We start from the raw sequence: 14,788 nt of genomic DNA on the forward strand, positions 1-14,788 counted from the left end.
CATTTAGACCCTATTTCTTTGAAATTCCAGTGTATACTGAAGACCACGGAGACATCCAGCCTCATGGATTGCACAGCTGTCAGAGTCTTTGACCTTCTGTTGAGAGACAGCTATTGTCGAACTTGTTGGACCCCAGTCTGTAAACCACAAACCACTCTAATAAATTATATATACTATCAGTTCTGTTCCTGGAGAGCAGTGGTTCTCAACCTTCTTGATGTTGCGACTCTTTAATACAGTTTCTCATGTTGTGCTGACCCCCACCCGAACAATAAAACTATTTCCTTGCTACTTCATAACCGTAATTTTGCTACTGTTATGAATTCTAATGTAAATATCTGAAATGCAATTCTCGACACAAAGGTTGAGAATCAGTGTTCTTGAGAACCCTGACAAATACAAGGAGTTAGCCTAGGCTTTGAAAGGAAGGCCATCCTTTAAGACTAATAGAAATAATAATAATAATAATAATAATAATAATAATAATAATAATAATAGAAATTAATGAAGGGCCACATCTGTAACTTTAAATTTTCTAGAAGCCACATGAGAACAGGTAAAGTTTATGGATGGTGGTGATGAAGGGTTTGGGAGCAGATCTTCATTCAGGACTCTAAAACAAACCAAAGAATACATAAACAACAAATGGATATGAGTAAAAATCCTTATGTTTTATATAACATGATTCTGCAAACTATACATAAAAGGTACATTTTCATTTTTATTAACAAAATACCTATTTATTTGCTGCTAATTTCTTTGAAATTTACTCTAGATTTTAACATTCCTGAACATCACTGTATCAGCCACATTCCAGGTGTTCAATAAACCCCATCTTGCCTGGGCAGCCACAGGAAAGTACATCTCTCATGCCTCCCAGTCTCTTCAAAACACATACACACACACACACACACACACACACACACACACACACACACACACAATGCCAAGCCTGAACCACCACCCCCTTTGTTTTGTTTTTCAAGAGAGGGTTTCTGTGTATAGTCCCGGCTGTCCTGGAACTCACTCTGTAGACCAGGCTGGCTTCAATCTCAGAGATCCACCTGCCTCTGCTTCCCAAGTGCTAGGATTAACGGTGTGCACCACCACTGCCCACTGTAAGAGAACATCTTTTCCCTGCTAACCTTTTTCCTCAGGCAGAGACAATTCCCAAGAAAGCAGAGCATGCAAATAGCAAGTCTCCATTCCCACACTGCATGATGGTGCCCATTCCCTTCCCACTGATCAGACAGCAAAGGAGGATGATCAGTCAGCAGGTGGGAGGGAACCTCTGACTATAGATTCATTACAAAACCATTCACAGCTTTGACTTCCAGAGACAAATAAAGGAAAACAAACTCTCTCTCTCTCTCTCTCTCTCTCTCTCTCTCTCTCTCTCTCTCTCTCTCTCTCCCGTGTGTGTGTGTGTGTGTGTGTGTGTGTGTGTGTGTGTGTGTGTGTGTGTGTCTGTGTGTCTGTCTGTCTGTCTGTCTTGTCTGTCTCTGTCTGTCTCTGTGTGAGAGAGACAGGGGTTTGGGGGGATAGCTTAGAAACCATTTTGTGTAACTCAAAAGCCATTTGGTGTGACTTGGAATAATGTGATGCCTAAGTTTGTCACCAGGCAGCTCTGGTAAGAACTAGGCTTCAGAAGCAAGCTCCAGGCTGGCCACTGGTAGTCCAGGACAAGCCTTGATATTCCAATGAACTAACCCCAAGATGGTGTTGATTTGCTAGTGAACCAGCCCCAAGCTGTGAGCCCCGACTGCACAAAGCTACTGTCAATGAAATGAAACAAAAGTTGGAACTTTGAGTCTAACAGGCCCCCAGACCTTAGCACAACTGATGAAGAACCAGCCTGTCTCCATCTTAGGCTTAAAAGCCATTTTATAGTAAAGACAAACTAAGTTCATTTCTGTTTATGATTAAATCTTTGTTTCTCAAGGATTGAGCGATGCCCCACCTGTAACCTTAACTCCAAATGGTTCTGTACTGCCTGTTCCAGGAACAGCAATCATGCCTTCATTTCAAAAAGTTGTTTATAACCATCTTGCAAACCCTACCTCTGCTTCAAAAGGTTTGTTATAGCTACCTTGTTATGACTACCTGTGGTTATGTCTGCCTTGGAACCATGTCTTTGTTTCAGGGGGGACTACCTTGTTATGCTCATGTCCTGCTCCTGTAACCCCACCTATTTTGCCCACCAAATCCCCTGTTTGGAAACCCCCTACCCCTGAGCTCCATAAAAACCTTGTCTTCCTCACATCCAATGCTGACCTCTCAAACCCTGTCGTGGAGGCAGCCTGTGTAAACGAATAAAAAAACTTGCTTTAATTAATTGCTTGCTTTAATTAATGTGGCCATGATGATTTGGGTCAGTGGTCTTTCTCCTCCCATCTTTGATATTAACACTGACACCATGCTCAAGACACCATTCTGACCTTAGAACCCAACCCCACACATAAGCCCCAACACCTGCCAAAAAATGGGAATAAAGACCCAATCCTTCAAAGGCCTTCAAAGACCTCCATAGTTCCAGGAAATGTACTAACCTTGCTTCCTGGCTTCTTTAGTTTCGGTTCTTGCTAACTGTTCTTGCTAACCAAAGTATGTCAACCAGGATGTGCTTTTTGTGCCTAAAAGGCAAAGACCGGTGGGACTCGGGGCTCTACACTTTGAGCAAATTCCCCATGTAGCCCACCAGCCGGCAAAATAAAGAACTTTCTACTGGCTTTAAGAGTCCCTGTGTTCTCTGAAGGAGTTACCTCACAACATGGGAATGGTCTCTAGATTCTCACTGCTGGGCTTACCTGACACCACTTCTCTAGCCTGTTTTGATTGGCAAGAGGACTTGAGACTCTGTGTGAGGCCCGGGCCTCGATGACTGTTGAACCTCCACACTGTTGCTACCGCACACAAGCCAGCCTGTCAGCCCTGGCTGTTGGCCTACTCTCTCTCAAGGACCTCCTGGACCTCCATCAATGCCATCCTTCCAGCCTACCACAGCTGAAGGACTTCACAGCTGAGATGGGTCGGGCCGGCAAGCTTCTGAAGTGTCCTCACTACAGAGAAGAGTCCCCTGTGGAACCCTGCAGTAGCAGTTCTGCCCAAACAGCTGTCCCCCATTTGGTGAGACGTCTGCTTAACTTAACTTTTATATTAAAATGATATTTTAAGGAAGGTTTATGTGAATAAATGGAGCATACTTGAAAGGCAAATTTTGTGTGGACATCCCAATTGCTGAGCGTCTTACAAACCATAGGCCATGTTAGCTATGAGTTCTCTTTCTCTTTCTCTCCTCCTTCCTTCCCACCCTCCCACCCTCTCTAAGACACGGTGAATCCCAGGCTGGTCTTGAATCTGCTACAAGCCCCAAAATGACCTTGACCTTTTGATCCTCTGCTGCCAGAACAAGGTCCAAGAATGGAGTCCTGGGAGATTTCTGAGGGCTAGTGAGAAAACTCCAAGAAACTAAGACAGGAGTCTTGTGATCTCAGTTTCTTCAAAAACATGGAATTGTTCTTGGGTTATGTTTCATGCTCCTTATGGGTGTGGCAGATAGGAGTGAATTTACTTCAGATAATTCATTACAACAGGCTATCGTTAGTAATTTATATGCCTCTATGGAAAAACATGTTTGTGCCAAATGTGGCTTGCTCATTACAGGCCGCTCTCCCCTGTGATTGGACACTTTACTGATGTGACTCCTCTTTAGCCCTCAGAGTATAAACTGTCTGATGCTCTGAATAAAGTTGGCTATTGCATGAGACTATAGTCTGCCTCATGTATCGGCTCCATTCTCCCAGGTCCCGCTGCCTCTAGAGCGATAACACTCTGCCTCTACCTCCCAAGTGCTGGGCGCAACACCACCCAGTTTAGGCAGTTTTGACGATTCAATCTGTTCATGCCAAACAAGTACTTCTCCAAGTGACCCACATCTTCAGCTCCAAACAAAGGCAAGTTTTTTATTATGTTATTGGCCTTGGGACTCACACTCAGGCTTTGACCATCTGTCTCATCTGAGATGTCAGTTAACTACTGAGTCTAAGCACATGCCGGTTTGTCTACATGCATTTTTGTTTAAGTCAATGCCACCAAACAAGAAATTCATCCTTAAACAAGGGGGAAAGTAAACAAGTATGTTCTTGTTGAATCCTGATATTCTGTCTGTTCTGGGTCAGTTAATGATCTCCTGATCTGGGTAACCCTAAAATCATTGAAGAGTCAGCTTAGACCCCTAAAACACTTTGGGCATCTCTGGCCTCTGGCAAGAATGAAGCTATCAAGAGGACCAATGGTGCCTCTAGCTTTAGCCCAGAAATGAACTGATTACTTTTCTTTGGAGACTTTTTGGTTTTGTTTCGTTTTGGTTTGGTTTGGTTTTTAAGATAGGGTTTCTCTGTGTGTAACCTTGGCTGTCCTGGAACTCGCTCTGTAGACCAGGCTGGGCTTAAACTCACAGAGATCTCCCTGCCTCTGCTGGAATTAAAGGCACGTGCCACCACTGCCTGGCTTTCTTTGGAGACTTTTCATCCTGACCTGTCTAGAGAATTTCTACCTCCTGTTCTCATCATTGGGGGTGACCGGGCTGTTGACGGGGACATCCTGCTTCTTCTCTCTATAGCATCTCACCCCTCTGCAGCCTAATGCTGGCTTTGTTCTCATGGAGAAGCCCGGTTCTATTTTAAAACAAGCAAACAAACAAACCAGAAGCATTCAAAACTTTGGACCCCATATTCAGAGCTAGCCCACTGCCAAATTCACTGAAACCTATCGGCCACAGTAAGTAAGACCTTTCCTAATCTAAGGTTTGGGTGGAAGCAGCTGTAAAAGAACATTGCCAAAATTCTTGATACAAGGAGCAATGAAGAATGCTTGGGTCTGCAATCATCATGCATTACTTGAAGATCAGGTTCAGGTAGATACTCAGGTCAAAGAATGCGCTCATAGTCCTGCAGCTACCCAGAGGCTGGGTACTTTAAAAAATGTTTTCAGACAGGGTCTTTTGAAACCCAGACTCAGCGTGAAAGCATGATGTAGCCACCGTGACTTTGAACCTCCGGCCTCCTGCCTCTACTGCTGAGGTTACAAGCTTGAGCGACCATGTCCAGCAGGCAGAATGACCTCAGACAAGTCCCCAGGCCTTAGAGCAGTGGTTCTCAACCTGCCTAACATGGGCACGTTTTAATGCAGTTCCTCGTGTTGTAGTGACCCCCATAAAAATTATTCGTGATATTTCATTACTATAATTTCGCTACTGTTATAAATTGTAATGTGAATATCTGATAGGCAACCCCTGTGAAAGGACCATTGGCTTCTTCCCCTCCCCCAGAGATTGAGACCCACAGGTTGAGAACCACATTGCCTTAGAGGCTATGGAATGGTACCCTTCTCCCACAGTACAGCATTATTTTGAGGTTCATGTTTGTTTGCGGTGGGATAGAAGGACAAGGGGTGGGGTTAGAGAGATGGCTCAGTGGTTAAGAGCACTGGCTGCTCTTCTAGAGGACCCAGGTTCAATTCCCAGCACCCACATGACAGCTCATAACTATCTGTAACTCTAGTTCCAGGGGATCCAATATCCCCACACAATATACTCAGGCAAACACCAATGCACATAAAATAAAAAATTTTAAATAAAAAAAAAGAAAGACATGGACATTACAGTGATGTGGGAAAAACAGCCTGTTGTCCTGGCATGCTGGCTTGCCTTTTCTGCTGAAAACAAAAACAAAAAAACCCAAAAAAAAACCCAAAAACCAGAAAATTTTAGATATCACTGATGACACCCAAATAGCCTATAAAGACATTTTGTGTTTTCCAAAAGGCATCTTGTCAAAAACAATAAATAAGTTGTGCTTCTTTGTAACTAGATGATACTTTTGTTTGTTTGTTTGTTTTTCGAGACAGGGTTTCTCTGTGTAGCTTTGTGTCTTTCCTGGAACTCACTTGGCAGCCCAGGCTGGCCTCAAACTCACAGAGATCTGCCTGGCTCTGCCTCCCGAGTGCTGGGATTAAAGGCATGCGCCACTACCGCCCGGCCGATGATACTTTCATAAAGACATTTCAATCAAGGATATCAAGCAATAAATAAACTGTGTTTACTTAGGGTAAAAAAAAAGTTGTAACCTTAAGTGTCTACTGTTCTTCCCCAAACCTAAAAAACAATAGCCCTCATAAATCCACCTTAAAACTTTATATGCAAAAGAAATGCTTTAAGCTTTTTAAAAGATATTTTAAAAAAGTTTTTAACTATGTGTATGTGTGTGTGTGTGTGTGTGTGTGTGTGTGTACTACTATGTGCACATGTGTGCAGATGCCCAAAGAGGCCCAAACTTTTAACCTTGTAAACTCTCTTCTTACACTGTTAAAAGAGAAGGGGCTTCTAGCAACCTCGGAGACGTAACCAATTGGAAAGATACTTAATTGTGACCTTTTCTTTTTCCTTTTGCCCCCTCAAGACAGGGTTTCTGGGGCTGGGGATTTAGCTCAGTGGTAGAGCACTTGCCTAGAAAGCGCAAGGCCCTGTGTTGGTCCTCAGCTCTGAAAAAAAAAAAGACAGGATTTCTCTGTGTAGCCCACCGCCAACCGGCTGAATTGATTCTTGAGACACCCATACCCATGCTTTTGGGTGTGCTTATTTGTTCCTTGCTGTGGATATCGCTCTGTGTAAATAAAGTTCTGATTGGCCAGTGGCCAGGCAGGAAGTATAGGCGGGACAAGAGAGAAGAGAATTCTGGGAAGTAGAAGGCTGGAGAGAGACACCGCCAGCCGCCGCCAGGAGAAGCAACATGTAAAGACACTGGTAAGCCACAAGCCATGTGGCAAAGTATAGACTAACAGAAATGGGTTAATTTAAGATAGAAAAGGTAGATAACAAGCAGCCTGCCACGGCCATACAGTTTGTAAACAATATAAGTTTCTGTGTGCTTTCTTGGTTGGGTCTAAGCGACTGTGGGACTGGCGGGTAAGAGAGATTTGTCCTGACTGTGGGCCAGGCAGGAAAACTCTAACTACAAATGGCGTCCAACGTGTTGGCAAGAATTTCCACCTAAAACCTGAGAAAAAAGATTCTAAACCAAAGCTAAAAACAGCTTCCTAGTTGTCTTTCTTAAGTTAGCGGCAGCCCGCCGGTTTCAGCTACTCTGGCGGGTTCCTGGCGTGTGTGTCTGACCTGCAGTGCGGCGGGAATGAGGAGTCTACAAGCAGCACTTTACTCTGCTGCATGGTAGATTTAGCCTTTGCTAGTTAAAAAAAAAAAAAAAAAAAGGTTTCTGGGCTATGCGCTGCTTTGATAGAACTGCTTCTGATAGTTGATGGTACACATGACTCCAGACCCAGAGCTGGCGGTAAACTGTACCACCGCCATGTTGGGAAGCTGAGATGGGCGGAGCCAGCAGCCACAGCAGCGTTTCAGTCTTACAAAGATGGATATTACACAGAGAATCTGGTTTATGTTGTCTTTGGAATTTTTAACTACAAAAAAAGATTTGATTGTAAAAGCTGTTGAGTTAAACAAATATGTAAATTTTAAAGGTACCTTGACTTCAAAATTTGGATATAAGGATATGTTGCTTTGGAAAGGAGTCTCTGCTTTTGTTTCCACAGAAAGCCAGAGGCTGTGGATTTGTTCCAGATTAAGATATATCAGGTTTGATCAGCCAAGACCACCTGAAAGGTCTCCGATGACACCATGGCCCAGATGATCTAACATCCAGAATGATTTCAAGGCAACTGGCTCAGAGGTTCACCCTAATGGACTACTCCATAATCCTAAAATTTTCTTTGTGTCCCCATAAGATAGAGCGCCCCCCTCCAGCAGGAAGTAGTAAAAGAAACTACGCCCACATTCCCAAAATTATCAAGTTGGCTTTGGAGGTGGAATTGGCTCACTCCTTCTCTAAACCCAAACATATTGCTAAAAAAAAGGATTAAGAGATTCTTATGTCCCAAATCAGAAGAGCCCTCTGGTGTGGGACAGAAAAAAACCAATATTTTTCTTTAAAGCAGGTTGATTATAAATATGATCTCTTTCTAAAGAAGAAAGGGGATATGATACAGATATAATAGGATGAAAGGATAGATTAAGGAACTTACTTCTAAAGAGCAACAACTTGTTTAAAATGTTTTACATTGGTATAGATTTTAGTCTATTGATACAAACTTAAAGTTAATTTTGTTATACTGTGTGTATATTTCTAATCATGTTTAAGGTATTATGTTTGTATAGCTCATTTAAATTGCAATGGATAATTAAAAATAAATTAATAACTGGTCATCTATGATAATCATACTCATAGCCATGTTAGTTAAGTCTTCTAGGTATACACAGAGATATTTCAGATAGACAGGTAATCTTCAAACACTTCAAAGATCTACAGAATATGGCATTTAAAATTTAGACTTTCTGGACAATGAGACATGTCTGCTCCTGGCAGCACCGATTTACTTCAGAGACAAGGATGGGCATTGAAGACACTTCATATCTTATCTTCACCTTGGCAAAAATAGCCATTTGGGCAAGAAACTGTTCTTGCCTGGACTGCTTGATCAACTGGACATACAGGACCCATAGAAAGGTGACCACTAAACTTTGTTTGACAAAATGGTCCTTCAGGTTCCTGCTTCGCAGAGAAAACTGCCAGACATTCTACAGGACATTGAGAGAAGTGACCAAGAGACTCTAGCCCTGTGGGCTGAAGACAAATGCCCCAACTTTACAAAGGAACATTAGGTGACTGTCCAGGCTGCCAGCTGTCTCTGTCTACTCTTGCAAGACTCCTGAAAAATGCTTACATCCTTCTCCTGGTTTTCAGGTAATATTATATCCTTCTGAGGTCTTTGATGTGGTTGAAGACTAGATAGTTATAATTTCCTCAGTTATGATACAAGATAAGTTAGATATAAAACCTTAGACTCACAAATATAAGATAGATAGGATATCTTCTTTAATATTATAACTGTAATTCTTGCTTGATAATTGTTATATGTAATTGTACTATGTAAAAGTTAAAACCTTCCTTTAAAAAAAAAGAAAAGGGGAAGTGCTGTGGATATCGCTCTGTGTAAATAAAGTTCTGATTGGCCAGTGGCCAGGCAGGAAGTATAGGCGGGACAAGAGAGAAGAGAATTCTGGGAAGTAGAAGGCTGGAGAGAGACACCGCCAGCCGCCGCCAGGAGAAGCAACATGTAAAGACACTGGTAAGCCACAAGCCATGTGGCAAAGTATAGACTAACAGAAATGGGTTAATTTAAGATAGAAAAGGTAGATAACAAGCAGCCTGCCACGGCCATACAGTTTGTAAACAATATAAGTTTCTGTGTGCTTTCTTGGTTGGGTCTAAGCGACTGTGGGACTGGCGGGTAAGAGAGATTTGTCCTGACTGTGGGCCAGGCAGGAAAACTCTAACTACAGTTCCTAGAGCATCTTTCTGGTTTTTTTTTTTTTAAATCCAGAGAAGTTCTTATTTATTTATTTGTTTGTTTATTTTATGTAGATGGATGCTTTGTCTCTCTGCACACCAGAAGAGGACATCAGATCTCATCATAGACATATGTACGCTGCCATAGGAGTGCTGGGAATTGAACTCAGGACCTCTGGAAAAGCAATCAGTGCCTTTGACTGCTGAGCCATCTCTCCAGCCCTATGTATGTATGTATGTATGTATGTATGTATGTATGTATGTATGTATGCATGTATGCTTGTACACACCACATGTATGCAGTGCCCAGGGAAGCCAGAAGAGAACTAGTTGTGAGCTTTACTTTGTGAGGGCTGAGCTGGGCAGTGGTGGCACACACCTTTGATCCCAGCACTCGGGAGGCAGAGCCAGGCAGATCTCTGTGAGTTCAAGGCCAGCCTGGTCTACAGAGCAAGTTCCAGGATAGGCTACAAAGCTACACAGAGAAACCCTGTCTTGAAAAAAACAAAAACAAACAAAAAAACCATAGTGAGTGCTGAGAACTGAACCCAGGTCCTCTGTGAGAGCAGCAAGTGCTCTTAACCTTAAAGCCATCTATCCAGTCCCTCTTTCTGTTTTCAATAAATCCAACTGTGCTTCATATTGGCTCTCCCTGAAATCCTTTTCTTCATCAAAACTATGAATCCTGGTTTCCTGGTTTTGCCTGGGAGGAAACCTCTGAAAAAAAAAAAGTCACCTATGAGCATGGTGGCCCACACCTTTAATCCCAGGACTTGGGAGGTAGAGGCAGGTAGATCTCTGTGAGTTCAAGACCATCCTGGTCTACAAAGTGAGTACCCTTTCAAAACTACACAGTAAGACCCTAAAAGAGAAGAAAGAGGGAGAGAGAGAGAGAGAGAGAGAGAGAGAGAGAGAGAGAGATCTTTCTAGTTGGTAATGAGAAATGTTTTACTGTGTCTATGTGTTTGAGTTTATCAATTTTTCTACTTATGTACATTTGAGTTCTTCACTGTCTGTGGTTGACTGAGGGGCTATGAATATTCTGAAGTATAATTTTTTATTCAATTCCATTTTTTACTAACATTTATTTATTTCTTTTTTTTGAGCTGAGACTCGAACCCAGGGTTACTAACATTTTTTTTTTTTTTTTTCTTGAGGAGATGTGAAATTACCATCACAGGGCTCAGCAAAGCTCTTTAATGCCTGGCTAAGAAGAAATTGTTGATTTCCTTCTGGGAATAATTTGGTGGGGGGAAAATACTAAGAAACATTTCTAGACAGATGAAAAGCTATTCAACCCCTAAACCAGTCCCATAGTCCCTGCTGCATCAATGTTTTTCTGAATTTTCCTGTGAATATCATCCTATAGGGCCCAGTGAACTGGGTACCGAACACTGCCTCTCTCACACCGCCTTTCTCAGTACTGGTCCTTTTTCCTCTGTAATCCTCATGAGGACTTCACCCACATATCAAACAGGGAACGATGGCTACCCCGGGACTTCCCTCAGTGGCATTCTAGTCTCAGATGGCTTGGCCTTGGCTGCCACCCATCACAAAGAGCATGGGACCCCCACTACGGCAAGGAGGCACATGGTCAAAAAGGTAGGGGAAAGGGAGCCAGGTCGGGAATGGTCCCCTGTGGATCCTCCACCATCACATGGATCAACCTCAGTTGCGTGTCTCAGCACCCACTGCAGGGGCAGTGCAACCGCACCTCCATAACTCATCTTTTTGTTCTGTTGGTCCCTATAACTGCTCCTCCATAACGCATCTTTTTGTTCTGTTGGTCCCTATAACCGCTCCTCCATAATGCATCTTTTTGTTCTCTTGGTCCCTATAACTGCTCCTCCATAACGCATCTTTTTGGTTCTGTTGGGTCCTAAGTCCATCTTTTTGTTCTGTTGGTCCCTATAACCGCTCTTCCATAACGCATCTTTTTGTTCTGTTGGTCCCCATTTAGACACTCATTGTGTTATGTGGCTTTTCCTTTTCTACAGATAGACAGACATCTACCCACCCCAGACAGGGAATTGACAACAGATCAACAAAACAATTGCCCCATAATTCAACTTGGTGAACCAATGAGTTTATTAGGATTCCCTATAAGAGTATGGATAAGTCGTTATTTACAGGAGCATGGATGATCAAAGACTGCTCACTGAACAGCATTCCCTAGCCTAGGTGATGACCCATGAAATTTGCACAATTTCAGGCAGTTTGACACGTCAGAGATTCTTCACCCCAGCAGTTCTTACTACTTTGATAGCTGTCTAATCTTGGGGAGGGATCTTTTTAAGTTTGGGGAGTATCCTCAGACTTGAGGGTGAAAGACCCCCACAGGAGATCTTCCCTCAAGAGAGACCCCAGACCCAAGGAACGCGCCGATACCACGAATCAGATGCAAACAGCAAGAGGGTTTATTTAAATGCACAGGTACCTGGGGCGGCAAAGTCTCTGGGAAGACTTGCGCGCCTCCCTAGGGGAAGGGGAACTTTTTATAAGGGTCCTAGGAGCAGAAGCGCAGTTACAGAAGCTAGAAGCATAGTTACAGGGTTCCCATTGGTTGATTCAAATAAGGTCAGGGTGAACTCGGGGACTATCTTTAATGTTCAGAAATGTGCAGCTGTTTGTTCTCCAAGGCCAGGTAGCCAATTATAGATATCTTGTTCTGACCCAAGTTTTTTTCCTCCCAAAGCCGGGTGTTTGATATCTCCTGCTTTGACTCAAGGTTACTTTCCCAATTATCTCTCTCAAGGCTGTTTCTTAGACTAAGTTGTTAAGACAAGGGGGGCATTTCAAGGGCATTTACTTCCTGAGCCTTGTAAGTTTTGTTTACTTCCTGAGTCTTTTAAAAATTAGTTTGTATTATTTTATTTTATGTGTGTGGGTGTTTTGCCTGCATGGATGTCTGTGCACCATGTGCCTGATACCTTTGGAGGCCAGTTGAAGGCATCAGATCCCCTAGAAATGGAATTATAGGTGTTTGTGAGCTGCCATGTGAGTGCTGGGAAATGAGCTCAGGTCCTCAGGTTAAGAATCGTCAACACTCTTAGCCACCAAGTCATCCCTTCAACTTGTACTTTCTGACTCTTTAAAAATTTTATTTATTTTAGTTTAATGTGTATGGGCATTTGCCTGCATGTCTGTCTGTGCACCATATGTGTGCCCAGTGCCCTTGGAAGCCAGAAAAGGCCGTGAGATCCGAGCTGGAGTTACAGACAGTTGTGGGCTGCTATGTGGGCTCTGGGAATCAAACCTGGGTCCTTGGGATGATCAACCAGTGCTCTTAACTGCTGAGCCATCTCTCCAGCCCCATATTTCCTCTTAATGAGCCTTTCTCCATGACGGAATATTTCAATTAGAAGAAATTGCCACACAACATGTATAAGAATAAAGTTAAGTATCATATATATTCACAAGTATATATGCCTTATTATATATTTATTTTTACTCATAAATATTTTATTTTGCTTAACATATGAAACTCATACACATTCATGGGGGGAGGTTAGTGTCAGTATTCCCACATATGCATACAGCTTATACTCTGTAAATTTGATCTCTCTTTATCCAGCCTCCCTACCACACCTCCTTTTCAATTACTATTTATTATTATATTCTATTTTACAATCAGGTTGACTTTTTACTTTTTAATATATGAAAGATAGTATGTATGCCACCTTTCCCCATTAATACCTAAAAATACCTAAGTATCATCTAAAAAAATTAAAGTAAGTGTGGAATGTTCTTTTACACTGTGTGAATATATGTCACTGTGATTGGTTTAATAAAAAGCTAAATAGCCAGTAGCTAGGCAGGATTTTCAGGATGGAGAGAATGCTGGGGAGAAGAGCAGAGTCAGGAGGAAATGCCATGAGACACAGCAAGCAGTCTGGGAAGCATGTAGAGGAGGTAAATGAGCCTTGGGGGCAGCATATAGATTCATTGAAATGGGTTAATTTAAGTTATAAGAGCTAGCTAAATACAAGCCTAAGCTATCAGTTGAACATTTATAATTAATAAGAAGTCTCTGTGTGGTTATTTGGGAGCAACTGCAGGGACACAAAGAAATTCCGCCTACAAATAAGTTTTCTGAGCAGGAGGCACCATCGTGTGAGTTGATGTAGCCACAAGGACTAAAAAGGTTCAGCTCGAGGAGCCCAAGAGCAAGGACATCCTCCTATGGCTGCTAGTGAAGTTCTGCTGGTTTCTAGCTAGACGAACACCCTCATCTTCAATCAAGTTACACTGGAAAGGTTATTTAGGAGCTGCACTAACTGGCCACCTCTGTCCCTGCCCTGGATGATCCAAAAGATGAAGGGTCTTAGCTGATAAAACAAAACAGCTGTGGTTGTGGGGACAGTCATAGATGATGTGTGGATTCTGGAAGTGCCCAAGCTGAAGGTGTGTGCACTGCAGGTGAGCAGCCAGCACAAAGTCAAATCAAGGCTGGGGGTAAGATCCACCATCAGCCAGCTGGCCTGGAGTCTCCCAAGGGCCATGGCACCATGCTCCTATCTGGTCCTGGGAAGATCTGAGAGGTGTACTGGTACTTTGGCAAGGTCCCAGGAACCACACAAAGCCACACCAAACCCTATGTCTGCTCCAAGTGCGGGAAGTTTGAGTGTGCCAGAGGCTAAGGGCCAGCCGTGGCTACAAAAACTAACCCTGGATCTTACTGTTATTAAAAAAGTTTTGGGGGCTGGAGAGATGGCTCAGAGGTTAAGAGCACCAACTGTTCTTCCAGAGGTCCTGAGTTCAATTCCCAGCAACCACATGGTGGCTAACAACCATCTGTAAGGAGATCTAGCGCCCTCTTCTGTATACACAATAAATAATAAATAAATCTAAAAAAAGTTTTGGATGTGGGGGTGTGTGAAAATAATTCCAAGGTAGCTGGAGAGATGACTCATTGGTTAAGAGCACTTGTTGCTCTTGCAGAGACCCGGGTTTAATTGGGTTTGAGTCCTGGCACTCACATAATGGTTCACAACCATCCATAACTCCAGTTCCAGGGGATTCAGTGACTTCTTCTGCCCTCTCCAGGCACCAAGCACACAGGTGGTTCATATACATACATACAGTCAAAACACTCACACATAAAAAAATGCATAAATCCAATTTCTAAATTAATAATAATAATAAAACACCCAGATGTCCTTGTTATAGGCTAAAGGATGGAGGGAAGGAGATGAAGGAGGTGGGTCAGACTCACACTCTTGGGCTAAACAGAGAAAAGAAAACTGTTCCCTGTAAGGCAGAGGTCTGCCATCATGAGAACTCCACACTCTGCTAGCAAAGTCCAACCAACCAAGAAGCAGCAGCACTTTACACCATCCCATTCACACTTTTTCCTATCCCAAGGTTTT

At 42.9% G+C, this 14,788-nt stretch overlaps 1 pseudogene; it reads left to right on the forward strand.

Annotated features, from left to right (window-relative positions):
• The first annotated feature begins 13,536 nt into the window (after positions 1–13,536).
• LOC118588668 lies at positions 13,537–14,085 on the forward strand (annotated as a pseudogene).
• Positions 14,086–14,788: the final 703 nt, after the last annotated feature.

This window comes from Onychomys torridus, chromosome 8 (genome assembly GCF_903995425.1).
Source record: "Onychomys torridus chromosome 8, mOncTor1.1, whole genome shotgun sequence".
NCBI classification, from domain to species: domain Eukaryota; kingdom Metazoa; phylum Chordata; class Mammalia; order Rodentia; family Cricetidae; genus Onychomys; species Onychomys torridus.